A 16,214-nucleotide genomic window follows, 5' to 3' on the forward strand; every position below is an offset into this window, starting at 1 on the left:
CTTCTGGCTTTGTACCCCAGGGAAGTGAAATCAGGGGCCCAAAGAGATAATTGCATAACTAATTTTTTTTTTTTTTTTTTTGAAACAGAGTCTTACTCTGTCACCCAGGCTGGAGGGCAGTGGCGCAATCTCCACTCACTGCAACCTCCACCTCCCAGGTTCAAGCTATTCTCCTGCCTCAGCCTCCTGAGGATCTGGTACTATAGGCATGCACCACCATGCCCAGCTAATCCATAACCAATTTTATAGCAGCATTATTTACAATAGCCAAAGGGTAGAAGCAACCCAGGTGTCCATCAACAGGTAAATTGATAAACACAGTGTGATACATTTGTGTCATGAAATTTTTTTATTATACTTTAAGTTCTGGGATATATGTGCAGAACATGCAGGTTTGTTATATAGGTATACACGTGCCATGGTGGTTTGCTGCACCCATCAACCCGTCATCTACATTAGATATTTTTCCTAATGCTGTCCTTCCCCTATCCTCCTACCACCCTACAGGCCCTGGTGTGTGATATTCCCTTCCCTGTGTCCATGGTTTCTCACTGTTAAACTCCCACTTATGAGTGAGAACATGTGGTGTCTGGTCTTCTGTTCTTGTGTTAGTTTGCTAAGAATGATGGTTTCCAGTTTCATCCATGTCCCTGCAAAGGACATGAACTCATCCTTTTTTATGGCTGCATAGTGTTCCATGGTGTATATGTGCCACATTTTCTTTATCCAGTCTATCATTGATGGGAATTTGGGTTGATTCCAAGTCTTCGCTATTGTGAAAAAAAAATATGGAACGCTTCACGAATTTGCATGTCATCCTTGTGCAGGGGCCATGCTAATCTTCTCTGTATCTTTCCAATTTCAGTACATGTGCTGCCAAAGCAAGCACCATGCCATGGAATATTATTCAGCCATAAAAAAGATGGAAATTCTCTCACATGGCACAACATAATAAAACATGAGAACAGTATGCTCAGTGAAATAAACCAGTCATAAAAAGACAAATATTGCATGATTCCACTTAAATGAGGCACCTAGAGCAAGCTAATTCATAGAGACAGAAAATAGAATGGGGGTTACCAGAGGCTGGGGGAGGGAAATGGGGAGTTAGTATTTAATGGATAGAGTTTCAGTTTTGCAAGATAAAAAATGTTCTGGAAATTCCTTACACAACGATGTGAATATACTTTTTTTCTTGAGACAGAGTCTTGCGCTGTTGCCCAGGCTGGAGTGCAGTGGCACTATCTTGGCTCACTGCAACCTCCACCTCCTGGGTTCAAGCAATTCTCCTGCCTCAGCCTCCTGAGTAGCTGGGATTACAGGCACCTACCACCATACCCAGCCAATTTTTTTTTTTTGGTAGAGACAGGGTTTCACCATGTTGGCCAGGCTGGTTTTCAACTCCTGACCTCAGGTGATTCAACCACCTCGGCCTCCCAAAGGGCTGGGGTTACAGACATGAGCAAATGCGCCTGGCCAATGTGAATATACTTAACACTACTGAACCACTTTTTTTTTTTTTTTTTTTTTTTTTGAGATAGAGTCTTGCCCTGTCACCCACACTGGAGTACAGTGGTGCGATTTCAGCTCACCGCAGCCTTGACTTCCCTGGCCGAAGCAGTCCTCCTGCTTCAGCCTCCCGAGTAGCTAGGATGCACCACCACACCTGGCTAACTTTTTTTTTTTTTTTTAAGACAGATCTCAGTCTCCCAGGCTGGAGTGCAGTGGTGCAATCTCAGCTCACTGCAACCTCCACCTTCTGGGTTCAAGCAATTCTTGTGCCTCACCCTCCCCAGTAGCTGAGACTACAGGCAAGCACCAGCACACTGGCTAATTTTTGTATTTTAAATAGAGATGGGATCTCACCATGTTGCCCAGACTGGTCTCAAACTCCTGGCCTCAAGCGATCCTCCCGCCTCGCCCTCCCAAAGTGCTGGGGTTACAGGCATGAGTCACCACACCTGGCCAACTGGACACTCAAAATGGTTAAAATGGTAAATTTCGTAGTGTTTATTCTACCACAACAAAAATGAGTAAGTAGGGCTTTTTCAAGCTACGATCGCGGCAGGTCTGCAGGAAGGAGGTGGAGGTGGGCATGGTGGCAGATGGCTAGGATGGTCCCCAGAAGTGGCCAGGCCTCAGTCCAGAGCAAACGCGCTTCCCGAGCTCTCCTACTGGTTGGATCCCTGGCTCTTCATCCTTTTTGGCATGATGGTGTTTTTGTTTGCGTGTCTTTTGCCATGAGTAGTTTACGGATGCCCAAATTAAAAAGTCAGCTTCTGGAGTGAATTCTGAAAGTGACTGCAGACTTCTTCAATAAAGAGTACAGCCAGGACTGTGCCACAGAAGAATTTCAAATCTGTAAGGGAACTGCCTTTCATTTTACACTTCCTGTTACTCATTTGGAGAACTCCATTATGTGACTAAGAACTCACTCATTCCTAGCTAAGTTCTTAAAACTAGATTCTTTGGTTCACGTTTAAAAACTTTCAGCTGGGCGTGGTGGCTCATGCCTATAATCCCAGCATTTTGGGAGGTCAAGGCAGGTGGATCACTAGAGGTCAGGAGTTCAAGACCAGACTGGCCAACATGGTGAAACCCTGTCTCTACTAAAAAATACAAAAAAATTAGCTGGGCATGGTGGCCCGCACCTGTAGTCCCAGCTACTCAGGAGGCTGAGGCAGGAGAATTGCTTGGACCCGGGAGGTGGAGGTTGCAGTGAGCCGAGATCATGCCACTGCCCTCCAGCCTGGGCAACGGGAGCGAGACTCTGTCTCAAAAACAAACAAACCAAAAAAAAAGTTTTTATGGCTGAGTGCAGTGATTCACACTATAATCCCAGAACTTTGAGAGGCTGAGGCGGGAGAATTGCTTGAGACCAGGAGTTCAAGACCAGCCTAAGCAACATAGTGAGACCCTGTATCTACAAAAAAAAAAAAAAAAAAAAAAAATTAAAAAGCAACAAGGCATGGTGGCATGCACCTGTAGTCCCAGCTACTTGGGAGGCTGAGGCCGGAGGATCACTTAAGCCCAGGACCTTCAGGCTGCAAAGCGAGCTGTGGTCACGCCCCTGCACTCCAGGCTGGGCAACAGAGTAAGGCGCTGTCTCAAAAACAAAACAACAAAAACACATACTTTTTTCAAATACCTGATAGCTTTACAGGGGCTGAATATAAAAGTATTTGCACTAATAAATAAATAAATAAAGCCACTCCAAAGTAGCTCAGGGACTTTGCTGTCCCCAGGATGGGCAGAATGGCCCAGTGGGTGTCGCCCTGGGTGCCTGGCAAACCTGGAACCAGTTCTCCCAGGGATCTTGGTGCTGGGGCAGACTGCCTTCAGTCTGGAAGGGGGCCCACTTTGTCTCCATAAATCACCAGGAAGAAACAGCTCTGGGCACCTGTCACATGAGATTAAATTTAGATAATGGGGCCTTGGGAAGCATGGGGCTGATGCCACGCAGGAGGACAAGGAGCTCAAGGGTGTTCTTCGTGTTCCGCTGTGTCAGAGGCTGACGGAGGGTTTCAGGAGTATAGATGCTATCGATGCACATTTGCAGATGGAGGAGCAGAGCAAGGGATGCTGGGCCTGAGTCGAGAGACCTGAGGACTGGATGTGGCCAAATGGACAGACAGAGCAGCTTCTTGTCCATGAAGTCTTTTTTAACCATTATTTTTAACTTTTTTGGAGACAAGATCTTGCTCTGTCCCCCAGGCTGGAGTGCAGCAGTGCCATTATAGCTCACTGCGGCCTCCTACTCCTGGGCTTGAGTGATCCTCCCACCTCAGTCTCCAGAGTAGCTGGGACCACAGGTGCACACCACCACGCCTGGCTAATTTTTTTTATTTTTTGTAGAAATAGAGTGTCTCCTGGCTGGGCGCGGTGGCTCACACCTGTAATCCCAGCACTTTGGGAGGCCAAGGTGGGCGGATCACTTGAGCTCAGGAGTTCAAGACCAGCCTGGGCAACATGGCAAAGCCCTATCTCTACTAAAAATGCAAAAATTAGCCAGGTGTGTTGGTGTGTGTAGTTCCAGGCTGCTTGTGAGGCTGAGGCATGAGAATCGCTTGAACCTGGGAGGCGGAGATTGCAGTGAGCTGAGATTGCACCACTGCATTCCAGCCTGGGTGACAGAGGGAGACTCCGTCTCAAAAAAATAGAAAAGAAATGGAGTCTCTCTATGATGCCCAGCCTGGTCTCGAACTCCTGGGGTCCAGCAATCCTCCCATCTCAGCCTCCCAAGGTGCTGGGATAACAGGCATGAGCTACCGCACCCAGCATAGACCAAGTCTTTATCCTTTCTGAGGACAAATGCTTCTGCCAGGAAGAGCAGGAGAGAGAAGGCTCTTTTCATTCTGGTGAAGAGCAGGGGCTCTGGACTTAGAGGACTCAAGTCCCAGCACCCGTCTTGCCCACTGTGTAACTTGGGGTGGGCAATCACGTCTCTGGGTGTCATTTCCCTCATCTCCATTTTTTTTTTTTTTTTTGAGACGGAGTCTCGCTCTGTCACCCAGGCTGGAATGCAGTGGCGCAATCTCGGCTCACTGCAAGCTCTGCCTCCCAGGTTCACGCCATTCTCCTGCCTCAGCCTCCTGAGTAGCTGGGACTACAGGCGCCCGCCACCACGCCCAGCTAATTTTTTGTATTTTTTAGTAGAGACGGGGTTTCACCGTGTTAGCCAGGATGTTCTCGATCTCCTGACCTTGTGATCCGCCCACCTCAGCCTCCCAAATTGCTGGGATTACAGGCGTGAGCCACCACGCCCGGCCCCTCTTCTCCATTTTTATAGGGATAATAATTGTACCTTCCTTGTAAGGATTAAATTAGATCACTCATGGAAGATACTTTGCACGGTTTCTGCCAGATAACATGTGCTTGAATGCTGAAGATGATCACGCAACTCTGCAAATATAAATTCCTTAAGCCTGAAATGCAGGGATCTAAATCAAATTGGAGCTTGAGCCAGGCGTGGTGGCTCACACCTGTAATCTCAGCACTTTGGGAGGCCGAGATGGGCAGATGACCTGAAGTCAGGAGTTCAAGACCAGCCTGGCCAACATGGTGAAACCTTATCTCTGCTAAAAATACAAAATTAGCCAGGTGTGGTGGCGCATGCCTGTAATCCCAGCTACTCAGGAGGCTGAGGCAGGAGAATCACTTGAACCCAGGAAGTGGAGGTTGCAGTGAGCCGAGATGGCGCCATTGCACTCTAGCTGAGCAAAAAAAAGAGTGAAACTCCATCAAAAAAAAAAAAGAAAGAAAGAAAGAAAGAAAGAAAGGAAGAAGAAAGAAAGAAAGAGAGAGAGAGAGAGAGAGAGAAAAAGAAAGAAAGAAAGAAAGAAAGAAAAAGAAAGAAAGAAAGAAAGAAAGAAAAAGAAAGAAAGAAAGAAAGAAAGAAAGAAAGAAAGAAAGAAAGAAAGAAAGAAAGAAAGAAAGACACACAAATTGGAGTTTGGCTTTGTGGAGTCTGCAAAGGTACATTTCCACATTTACTCAGCTCTGATTCCTGGTTTCCCCTGGAGGAGTGTTTGTTGGGAAGGCATAGGGCAGTGTTTTTTGCATCTCTATTTTGTATATAACAATAATGACCATGTATTGAGCACCCCTTCTGTGGCCGGCCCTGTACTAAGCATGCCCTTTGCACAATTGGATTCTAGCCTCCAGCATCTCCATGAGCCTGGGTTATTATCTCCTGCAGTGGGTTGGATAGTGATAAGGTTTGGATCTGTGCCCCCACCAGATCTCATATGCAGTTGTAATCCCCAATGCTGGAGGCGGGACCTGGTAGGAGCTGATTGGATTATGGGGGTGGATTTCTCTCTTGGTGCTGTCCTCACCATAGTGAGTAAGTGCTGGTGAGATCTAGTTGTCTGAAAGTATGTAGCTGGCTGGGCGCAGTGGCTCACGCCTGTAATCCCAACACTTTGGGAAGCCGAGGCAGGTGGATCACGAGGTCAGGAGTTCGAGACCAGCCTGATCAACTTGGCGAACCCCCACCTCTACTAAAAATACAAAAATTAGCTGGGAGTAGTGGTGCATGCCTGTAATCCCAGCTACTCAGGAGGCTGAGGCGGGAGAATCACTTGAACCCGGGAGGTGGAGGTTGCAGTGAGCCAAGATCATGCCACTGCATGCCAGCCTGGGTGACAGAGCGAGACTCCATCTCAAAAAAAAAAAAAAAGTGCATGGGACCTCCCCACTCATTCTGTCCCTCCTGCTCCAGCCATGTAAGATGCTTTGATCCTCGTTCACCTTCCACCACGATTGGGAGCTTCCTGAGGCCTCCCCAGAAGCAGAAGCTGCTGTGTTTCTTGTACAGCCTGTAGAACCATGATCCAATTAAACCTCTTTTCTTTATGAATTAGCCAATCTCAGGCATTTCCTTTGTTTTAACTTTTATTTTAGGTTCAGGGGCACACGTGAACGTTTGTTGCATAGGTAAATTCGTGTCATAAGGGTTTGTTGTATAGATTATTTCATCAACCAGGCACTAAGCCCATACGCAATAGTTATTTCTCTGCTCCTCTCCCTCCTCCTGCCCTCCATCCTCAAGTAGACTCCAGTGTGTGTTGTTCCCTTCTTTGTGTTCATGAATTCTCATCATTTAGCTCCCACTTATAAGTGAGAATGTGCAGTATTTGGTCTTCTGTTCCTGCATCAGTTTGCTGAGAATAATAGCCTCCAGCTTCATCCATGTTCTCGCAAAATACATGATCTCATTCTTTTTTATGGCTGCACAGTATTCCATGGTATATATGTACCACATATTCTTTATCTGGTTGTCACTGATGGACATTTAGGTTGATTCTGTGTCTTTGCTATTGCGGATGATTCTGCAATGAACATTCATGTGCATGTCTCTTTATGATACAATGATTTATATTTCTCTGGGTATATACCCAGTAATGAGATTGCTGGGTTGAATGGTAGTGCAGCTTTTAGCTCTTTGAGGAATCACCATACTGCTTTCCGCAATGGTTGAGAACTAATTTACACTTCCACTAACATATATAAGTGTTCCCTTTTCTCTGCAACCTCTTCAGCATCTGTTATTTTTTGACTTTCAGATATTTCTTTACAGCAGTATGAGAACAGACTGACAGAGGTAGCATCCACCCAAAATTCATGTCCACCTGGAATCTCAGGGTGTGACCTTATTCAGAAATAGGTTCTTTCCCACATTGAACCAGCTTTATGTCTGCAGGGTAGCAGAAAAGGCACAACTGGGACTCAGCTTTTAGAGCTAGGAGGACTGTGAGTTTCCACGTCTTCCCTCTTAGATTCTGCACTTTTGGAAGCTATGAGCCATCATCTAAAAAGTCCAAGTGCTCTCCAGGAAGACCACATAGAGAAATGAGATCTTGGCACTACAGTGAGCAGTCTATGGATGACACCAGCCCAGCCACTATCTAACTAGAACACACGAAAAGCTTTAGTGAGAACAGGAGAACTGCCTTGCTGAGCCCAGCCAACCCACAGGACTATGAGAGATAATAATATGGCTCTTTGGAGGTAGTTTTGCTACACGGCAATTGGTAAATGAAACAGCAGTAGTTCATGCTTTACCTCGCCGAGGGCTGAAATCTGCAAAATGGCCTAATGTGGAATGCCAGCAGGAGATGATCTTGAGAAATGTGTGTTTAAGTGACTGCCTTGATACGGTACGAGTGTAGGAGGCTCTTTTGGGAGGCTCCCTTTTCTAACCAACTCTACTTTACTTTTTCTTTTGTAATATTTGGAACTAAGAATTGTGGAACTGTTGGAAGCAGCACAGCCCAAAGAGGTCACAATATTGGGGGTTCCAGGGCAATCCTTGCAACACAGTGCAACCCCTTCTGATGAGAGTCTACAGGAACATGGGGCTGCGTCAGAACAACAGTGAGCCTTCTCCGAGGAGGGGTAGCTCCCTGGTTAGAGCCAGTGATCTCACAGAGAGACCACTTAGCCCAATCACCTGGATCCAGGCCCCTTCCAGACCACAGAAAAGGGCCTAGACCCCACACTTAGATTTGGAGGATAGGGGAGGAAAGGCTCCAGGCAGGGACAATGCTGGCCCCTGCATTGAGGGGAAACTATCCCCCAATACCAAGAATCTGCTCCTGGGAGAATCAGACAGCCCTGAAGCTCCATGGCCTAGCCCAGCCTTCTAGTATAGCAGAGGCCCACAGAAGGCACAGTCCTGCCCAATTTGCACAGCAAGAGAATGGTATGGCCTGGCCTGTTCCTAGGTCCTGGGTTCCCATCCAGGGCTCCTCCTGCATCCTAACATCCCTGCTGAGGTTGTCCAGGCAAGTAGGATAGTCCAGGGTAGAACCTGGGTGGGCTCTAGAGAGAGGGGCAGGAGAGCCACCCCCACTCAGCATCCCTGTCCCCTCTGGCTGCAGGCACAGCTGGACGCAGTCTAACTGGCTGTCATGGTTGTCATCTGCCCTGGCAACAAGCCAAGGCTGTTGCTGCGAGTGCTATTGCCATGGAAACCCTGAGTCAGGGCCGCACTTAGCAGAGCCAAGCATGCCGGGGGCTCTCAGGGCCTCTCTTCTGCCAACGGGGAAGGTGATGTAAGGCAGGCAGCATCTCCCTGGGACTCATTAAGAGAGTGGAGTGTGTGGGTGGCAGGGAGGGAGTAGAATGGGGGTGGGGTGGGAGGAAAGGGGAGGAGGAAGTTAGAGTAATGACATGGCTCGGGGAACAGCTTAGGGCTGCCAAGCCCAGACCACAGGAGCCAAGGGATCTCCCCTGCTAAGCAGCCAAATTTGAGCCAAACCGTTTGGTCTTTGGAGTCAGTTCCTGAACCCAAAAGACCAAACTTCCCAGGAGACCAGAGCCCTGACCTGGGCCCCACAGATGTTACCTTTTGGTGATAGTGGGGGATCGTGGGCCTCTGGATCCAGGCTGCAGCCTGAGAGACCACCCAGCACAGCTTTATTCATCCCAGCGCTCAAGGGAGATTTGGGGACTTGGTCAGGGTCACACAGTGGGTCCATATGGAGGCCAGGAAGGCAAGAGGTGGAGACCCTTTCCTAGTCAATGAGCTTCTTCCCAGCTCACTGTCATCCATTGGCTGGGCAGGCGAGGTTGGACAAGAGCCCCTGATGTGGCCTGAGCCCAGCAGAGAACAATCCCACCCCCAGGTCTTCTTGCAGATTGAGTGAGTTGCTGGTTTCACAGCATGTGACCAGTCAGGTTCCCAGGCTAGCTCATGCAAACAGTCAGGTTCCCAGGCTAGCTCATGCAAACAGTCAGGTTCCCAGGCTAGCCCATGCAAACTTTGTTACCACATCCTGTGGGGTTCCCTTCTGCCCAGAGTCTGAATTTCCTTGAAAATTGAGAGGCTCAGCTGGGTGCAGTGGTTCATGTCTGTAATTCCAGCACTTTGGGAGGCTGAGGTGGGCGGATCACTTGAGGTCAGGAGTTCAAGACCAGCCTGGCCAACATGGTGAAAACTGTCTCAAAAAAAAAAATACAAAAAGTTTGGTTGGGCATGGTGGTGCATGCCTGTAATCCCAGCTACTTGGGAGGCTGAGACATGAGAATTGCTTGAACCCAGGAGGCAGAGGTTGCAGTGAGCTGAGATCACACCACTGCATTCCAGCCTGGGCAACAAAGTGAGACTCCATCTAAAAAAAAAAAAGAAAAAGAAAGAAAGAAAGGGAATTGAGAGGCTGTACCCCAGGGAGACCCATCCTTCTTGCCTACATTGCCAGACTCTAGTTGCTGTCTGCAGACATGCAAGCCAGGAACCAGAGATGAGGGACTGTCACTGCACATCACCCTGACGTCTTCACTGATCACACTCAAGCTGGCCCATGTTCTGGGGTCCGGTCTCCGTTACCTGCTGCACACACCTCATTCAACCCTCAAACAGTCCTCGGAGGCAGGTATCATGTCCTAAGCAGTCGCATTTTGTACAATAGAAAACAGCCTTTGGGAGACAAGGTGGCTTGCAAAGCCCACACAGAAGGGAAAACTGGGCTCTGAACTGAGGATATTTTGGGATTGCCGAACAGCCTCATTGGCCACTCTTCCACTGAGCACAGGACAGGTGGTGGAGTCATCCTGGGGAAGCCCTGATGCCTGCTCTCACAGATCTGGCATGGAGGCAGCTGCTGGAGATGATGCTGCCTCAGTGATCCCAGGCCAACCCCTTCTCTCTGCCGTGCGATTCCTGAGGTCTGGAGTTGGGGGACGGGCGAGGGCCATGAAAACTGGGGGCAGGGGCAGCTGTTTCCTCATTTTAAGATAGAGCCATGCAGCTGGTCCTTCATGCTGGCTTGCTAGCAAGCAACAAAATTTGGATGAGACATTCATATTGCCGAGATATGACAATATCTCTGAACATGACATGCTGCTCCCCTGGTAGCATAGTTAACACTGGTCCTCTAACATCCCAAGCAAGAAGAACAAAGCGCCACTCATTGGGAGATGGCTGGAAGGAGAGTGGATTCTAACCTGCTCACCCTCGTGGCTGGGGGTTGTGGTCTTTGATGGAGGAATTAATAAACCCAGAGCCACATCTGTCAAGAACTCAGTGGCTTCAGTGGCTCTTCCCCGGAGCTGTGGAGGCCACCCCTGGGCCTGGGGGACCCATTCATTCCAATGCTGGGGTCCTGGAATCAGAATCTTCTTGGGAGGCCCAAGCCCCCCTCCTCCCCTCTGCCACAGACCCATCCCACAGGTCTGGGCCCCAGCACCAGCTGGTCTTCAAAGTCACACGAGTATGAGCCACATGGAGTTACAAATGGGCTAAAGGGATGAGCTGATTTCGGCCGGGCACGGTGGCTCACGCTTGTAATCCCAGCTCTTTGGGAGGCTGAGGCGGGCGGATCATGAGATCAGGAGATTGAGACCATCCTGGCTAACACAGTGAAACCCCGTCTCTACTAAAAATACAAAAAATTAGCCGGGCATGGTGGTGGGCGCCTGTAGTCCCAGCTACTCGGGAGGCTGAGGCAGGAGAATGGCATCAACCCAGGAGGCAGAGCTTGCAGTGAGCCTAGATAGCGCCATTGCACTCCAGCCTGGACGACAGAGCAAGACTCTGCCTCAAAAAAAAAAAAGATGAGCTGATTTCATTCATGCCGTCTTCCATTTCATCCAGTATTTCTCTGGATTTGTGTACATTTTTAAACTAATCTCTCCACTGCTCATGAAACTAAATACTAAGGAATAAGACTGAGTTTGATAGTGTTAAACTTTGCATGACCACAAATCATTGTAATAGCTAAGACTTTGTTGGTGGTGGTGGTTTGTGTTTTTTTATTTGTTTTTATGTTTTGTTTTGTTTTGTTTTTGAGACAGTCTTATTATGTCGCCCAGGCTGGAGTGCAGTGGCGCAGTCTTGGCTCACTGCAACCTCTGCCTCTCAGGTTCAAGTGATTTTCCCGCCTTAGCCTCCCAAGTAGCTGGGATCACATATGTGTACTACCATACCCAGCTAATTTTTGTATTTTTGGTACAGATGGGGTTTTGCCATGTTGACCAGGCTGGTCTCCAACTCCTGGCCTCATGTCATCTGCCCTCCTCGGCCTTCCAAAGTGCTGGGATTACAGGCATGAGCCATACCCGGCCAGTAATAGCTAAGACTTTTTCAGCATCTCCTCCAAGAACCAATTTTGGCCCCCTGGGGTAATGTCATCTCCATTGAGAATATGTGGTCTAGTCAATGCATGGGGTTGCATCTTGGGGGGAGGCCACCATCCATTGCTCATTTGATGCTCCGTGATGGGCCCCTGGGCTGAGCACTGAAACCAGAACCTTCTTTCTCATTCATTTCTTTTTTCTCACCCTGTATTATGGTGCTCACCAGAACTTCTTATGCACAGTCCCTGCCCCAAGGAGTTCATCCCAGTGAGGGCAGCAGACAGAGAAGGGGAGAATTAAAAGAAAGGAAGATGGGGCAGCCGTAAGTCTGCTGCTGCCTGAAAGGGAGCAGTGAGGCATCTTTCAGAAAGCAGCCTGGCTGGTCCCCAGAATGTGACCCAAATACTGGGAACTGTCGGGGCACAGAGCAAACCACATCTCTTGGAAGCTGACTCATAGGAGGAAGATGGGAAACATCTCCACGTGGTTCACAAGCATTATCTTTTCCCACGGACCCAATACTCATGTTTACTATCTGGGACCCCCTTTCCTGGAAAGGAGCCTCCTGGCAAGCTGAATGAATGATCAAAAGAGGCAGTGGGAGTTGGAATCAGAGGGGAGAGAGAGATGTGTCATCCTGGCCGGTTGTGCTGGACCAGTCCCCAGAGGAAAAGAGTTTTGTGATAGCCAAGCCACAGACAGGACCGGACAGGGCCGAACATGCACCCCCAGCTCATGTCTGAGGTTCCATCTTCGTGGCCATGCACTTGTACTTCCTTCAGATGGATGAAGCTTCATGGCAGATGCTGCTGAAATCATTCATATTCCCTTTGGCATTACCACTTCCATGCAGGCCACTGGGCTTCCAACTGCCAGCCTGCATACCTTGTGGCCTGATGGCTTTCTCTGACCACCAGTGCCTGCTCGACTGTGCTTGAACACACGACTGCCCAAAAGCCCTCAAGGGGTGTTGGAGTATCAGTTGCAGCTGGGACACAGGCCAAGTCCTGAGAGTAAGTGTTTCCAAGGGGGACAAGAGGGATTTTCCTGGTTTGCTCCTCTAAGAACTGTTCCTTGCTTTTATGTCCTCTCCATTGATGACTCTAACAAATCCTGATTCAGGTTTATATATTGTTTTTGTTTGTTTGTTTTTTGTCCTCAATCAATGCTGGCTGAGACTGTTGGAGTATCAGTACCCCAGCTCCCTCACCCCTGGAGTAGAGAACTCTGAAGTGTGTGTCTATGCTGTCCCCAGAGCTTCCTGGCAGCTTTGAGCTCCAGCTGCCCATAGCAGTAACTTTCTTGATAATTTGCTCTTTTTTGGCTGCTTTCTATGTCCAGCCTCACTCCATCCCTCCTCTTCCTGGAGAAGGCCACCTCCAAATAAACTATGTGCCTCTGACTCTTTGTCTCAGGGTCTACTTCTAGGGCAACCCAAACTGAGATAAGCTCTCATCCTCCTCTGAGACAATCATTTAATCTCAACCGTTACCTGTTGCTTCTTTTTTTTTTTTTTTTAAGACAAGGTCTCACTCTGCTGCCCAGGCTGGAGTGCAGTGGCATGATCATAGCTCACTGCAGCCTCCAACTCCTGGGCTCAAGCAATCCTCCTGCCTCAGCCTGCTGAGTAGCTAGCACTACAGGCATGCACCACCATGCCCAGCCAATTTTTTATTTTTTGTAGGGGGGCGGTCTCACCATGTTGCCCAGGCTGGTCTGGAACTCCTGGCCTCAAGTGAGCCTCCTGCCTCGGCCTCCCAAAGCACTGGGATTACAGGAGAGCACCACTGTACAGAGAGCAGCCCCACCTTTGCTGTTTCCCCACATGTGCTTTATCAGGGGTGTGGTTAGCAAGGATGGGGAATAGCAGGGGCACTTCAAGATGGGGGGCCTCTGAAAACTAGGCAGCGTGGGGACAGAGCTGCTTCCTCTTACCGGCAAAGAGAAGGTGCAAATCAGAAGTTTTAACATATTCCTTAATTAGAGCCCGATTTTGTTCTCAGCTGCCCACCCGTGTGGGGCCCGATAACACCAGGCAGCATTGTTGTTTTTATGCTTATGAGGCAGATCGGCTGGAAGAGCGCATTCCAAATGAGATTACATCTTATACATGTTTAATGTACTGTTCTCGCCATTTAAAATGCAGCTCTATTAAAATAGCAGGGAGGGAAAGTTGACTCATGGAGCTGGGTGTGGAGAGAATAGATCACCGGTGAAATGAATAATATATTAACAGAATAATGATGTTGCTTCTCATATTAATCGTATAAATCACAAGATTCTCGAGCTGTCAGCAGAACTTAAAAAAAAAAAAAAAAAAGCAGACTTCTGGTTTTCCAGCCCAGGGAAGACTGAGGCCCATGGGGCGTGAGGTTCCTGTTGGCCACTCTGGTTATGAAACGGAGGTTTTCTGGGTATGCTGAGGAGGCTGCCAAGGACCCAGAACTTTCCCTGGAGGCAGCAGTGATGTTGTAGGAAAACTGCAACTCAGCCCCAGCCTGCATCCCTCACTGACGTCAACTGTTTACCAAGGATATGAGAAGGATGGGTGCGATGTGGTCCCTGACCACTGGCCGGGGAGGTAGAAATATATACAGAGACCAGGCACGGTGGCTCACACCTGTAATACCAGCACTCTGGGAGGCCAAGGTGGGCGGATCACTTGAGGTCAGGAGTTCAAGACCAGCCTGGTCAACATGGTGAAACCCCGTCTCTACTAAAAATACAAAAATTAGCCAGGCATGGTGGTGCACACCTGTAATCCTAGCTACTTGGGAGGCTGAGGCAGGAGAATCGCTTGAACCTGAGAGGCGGAGGTTGCAGTGAGCCGAGATCTCACCATTGCACTCCAGCCTGGGTGACAGCTGGACTCCATCTCAAAAAAAAAAAAAGAAAAAGAAAAGAAAGGAAAATATACAGATCATTCTAATGACATGATACAGGTTTGGCCAGTGCCTCAACAGCCAGGTGTTCCCCACCCGACTGGGGACACATCAGATAATGCTGGGTTCCCACTACCTAGCCAGGACTTGATACACAGCAAGCATCCAATGGTGTCTGTAGGTTTTGAGCTGCAAATATGTGTAGAATGAACACCAGGTGGATCAATACCTTCCTCCCAGTGCTCTTGAAAGAGGAAGAAGGTCCTGTGGAAATATCAGGAACAGGTGAGTTTTGTGGGGGTTCTGATGTGTGGGGCGGTAAGGATCGACTGTGGTGATTGAAATTGTTGCAATGGACGTTACCTGCACGTGGAATTTCTGCACAAGAGCAGAGAATAGAGAACTCAGTGCTTGGTAAATATAAATCAGTGGTCTGTAATCCCAGCACTTTGGGAGGCTGAGGCAGGAGGATCGCTTGAGGCCAGGAGTTTGAGACCAGCCTGGGCAACACAGCGAGATCATGTTTCTACAAAAAAACAAACAAAGAAAAACAATATATAAACCAGAGTCAGGATTCATTAGAGTCATCATGGAAAGGACATAAAAGCAAGGAACAACTCTCACGGGAGCAAACCAGGAAAATCCCTCTCGTCCTCCTCGGAAATGCTTACTGTCAGGACTTGGCCTGTGTCCTAGTTTCAAGCCTGAGTGGACCACCAGGGCTTTAGGTGGCCACGCTGATATCTAATTGTTTAGAACGTGGAGAAGAAAGTCTCCCCACTCAAGCTGAGAACAGAAAACCTGGGACTTACAGAGCGTCAGCACTGCCCTCTGTGACACCTGGCCCAGGTGACTGGTCAGTGACCCACTGGGCCTTACCTGCACTCACGTTCACAGCCGGCAGGTGCTGTGCACGTTTTCCCACTTTAGGGAGGCAGGAGCTGAGGATGGCAGACAGCAGGGGATGTGCCCCAGTCTGCCCAACTGCTAAGTGGCTGGGCTCAGTTGGGTTATTGAGCATGTACTTACAACTCTCCAGCCCCATTGATGTTGGGCTCAGCCAGGTGACCCTGCCAAGGGGAATGTGAGCCAATGCAAGCGTGGCAATGGCTCGAAATGTGCTGGGGGCCGGGTACGGTGGCTCATGCCCGTAACCCCAGCACTTTGGGAGGCTGAGGCAGGCGGATCACTTGAGGTCAGGAGTTCAAGATCAGCCTGGACAGCATGGTGAGACCCTGCCTCTACTAAAAATAAAAAAAAAACTAGCCAGGTTTGGTGGCAGGCAGCTGTAATCCCAGCTACTTGAGAGGTTGAGGCAGGAGAATCACTTGAACCTGGGAGGCGGAGATTGCAGTGAGCCAAGATCACACCACTGCCCTCCAGCCTGGGTGACAGTTGAGCAAGACACTGTCTCAATAGGATTAGATAATAACATCAGGGTGAGGGGCCCACGTGATGGAACTGGTGGCTCTCTAAGAGGAAGAGAAACCTGAGCTGACACACTCTTGCCCTCTCCCAATATGACACCTTTCACCATGTCATGATGCAGCAGGAAGGTCCTCACCAGATGCTGGTGCCATGCTCTTGGAATTCCCAGCCTTCAGAACCATGAGCTAAATAAACATCTTTTCTTTATAAATCACCCAGTCTGTGTTTTCTGTTATAGCAACATAAAACAGAAAAAGACGCAAAACATCACTTGGGTTGTTGAATGTGGTCAAGCACCATACCCCACAGCTGTCCACAGCAGTG

The 16,214-nt window shown here is 48.8% G+C and overlaps 1 non-coding gene across 1 annotated transcript; it reads right to left on the reverse strand.

Moving 5' to 3' along the window:
* Positions 1–782: 782 nt before the first annotated feature.
* LOC129490965 (U6 spliceosomal RNA) lies at positions 783–889 on the reverse strand. Its single transcript, XR_008660415.1, has one exon. It is a non-coding gene; the product is annotated as a U6 spliceosomal RNA (small nuclear RNA).
* Positions 890–16,214: the final 15,325 nt, after the last annotated feature.

Source organism: Symphalangus syndactylus, chromosome 9 (assembly GCF_028878055.3).
Source record: "Symphalangus syndactylus isolate Jambi chromosome 9, NHGRI_mSymSyn1-v2.1_pri, whole genome shotgun sequence".
Taxonomy (NCBI): domain Eukaryota; kingdom Metazoa; phylum Chordata; class Mammalia; order Primates; family Hylobatidae; genus Symphalangus; species Symphalangus syndactylus.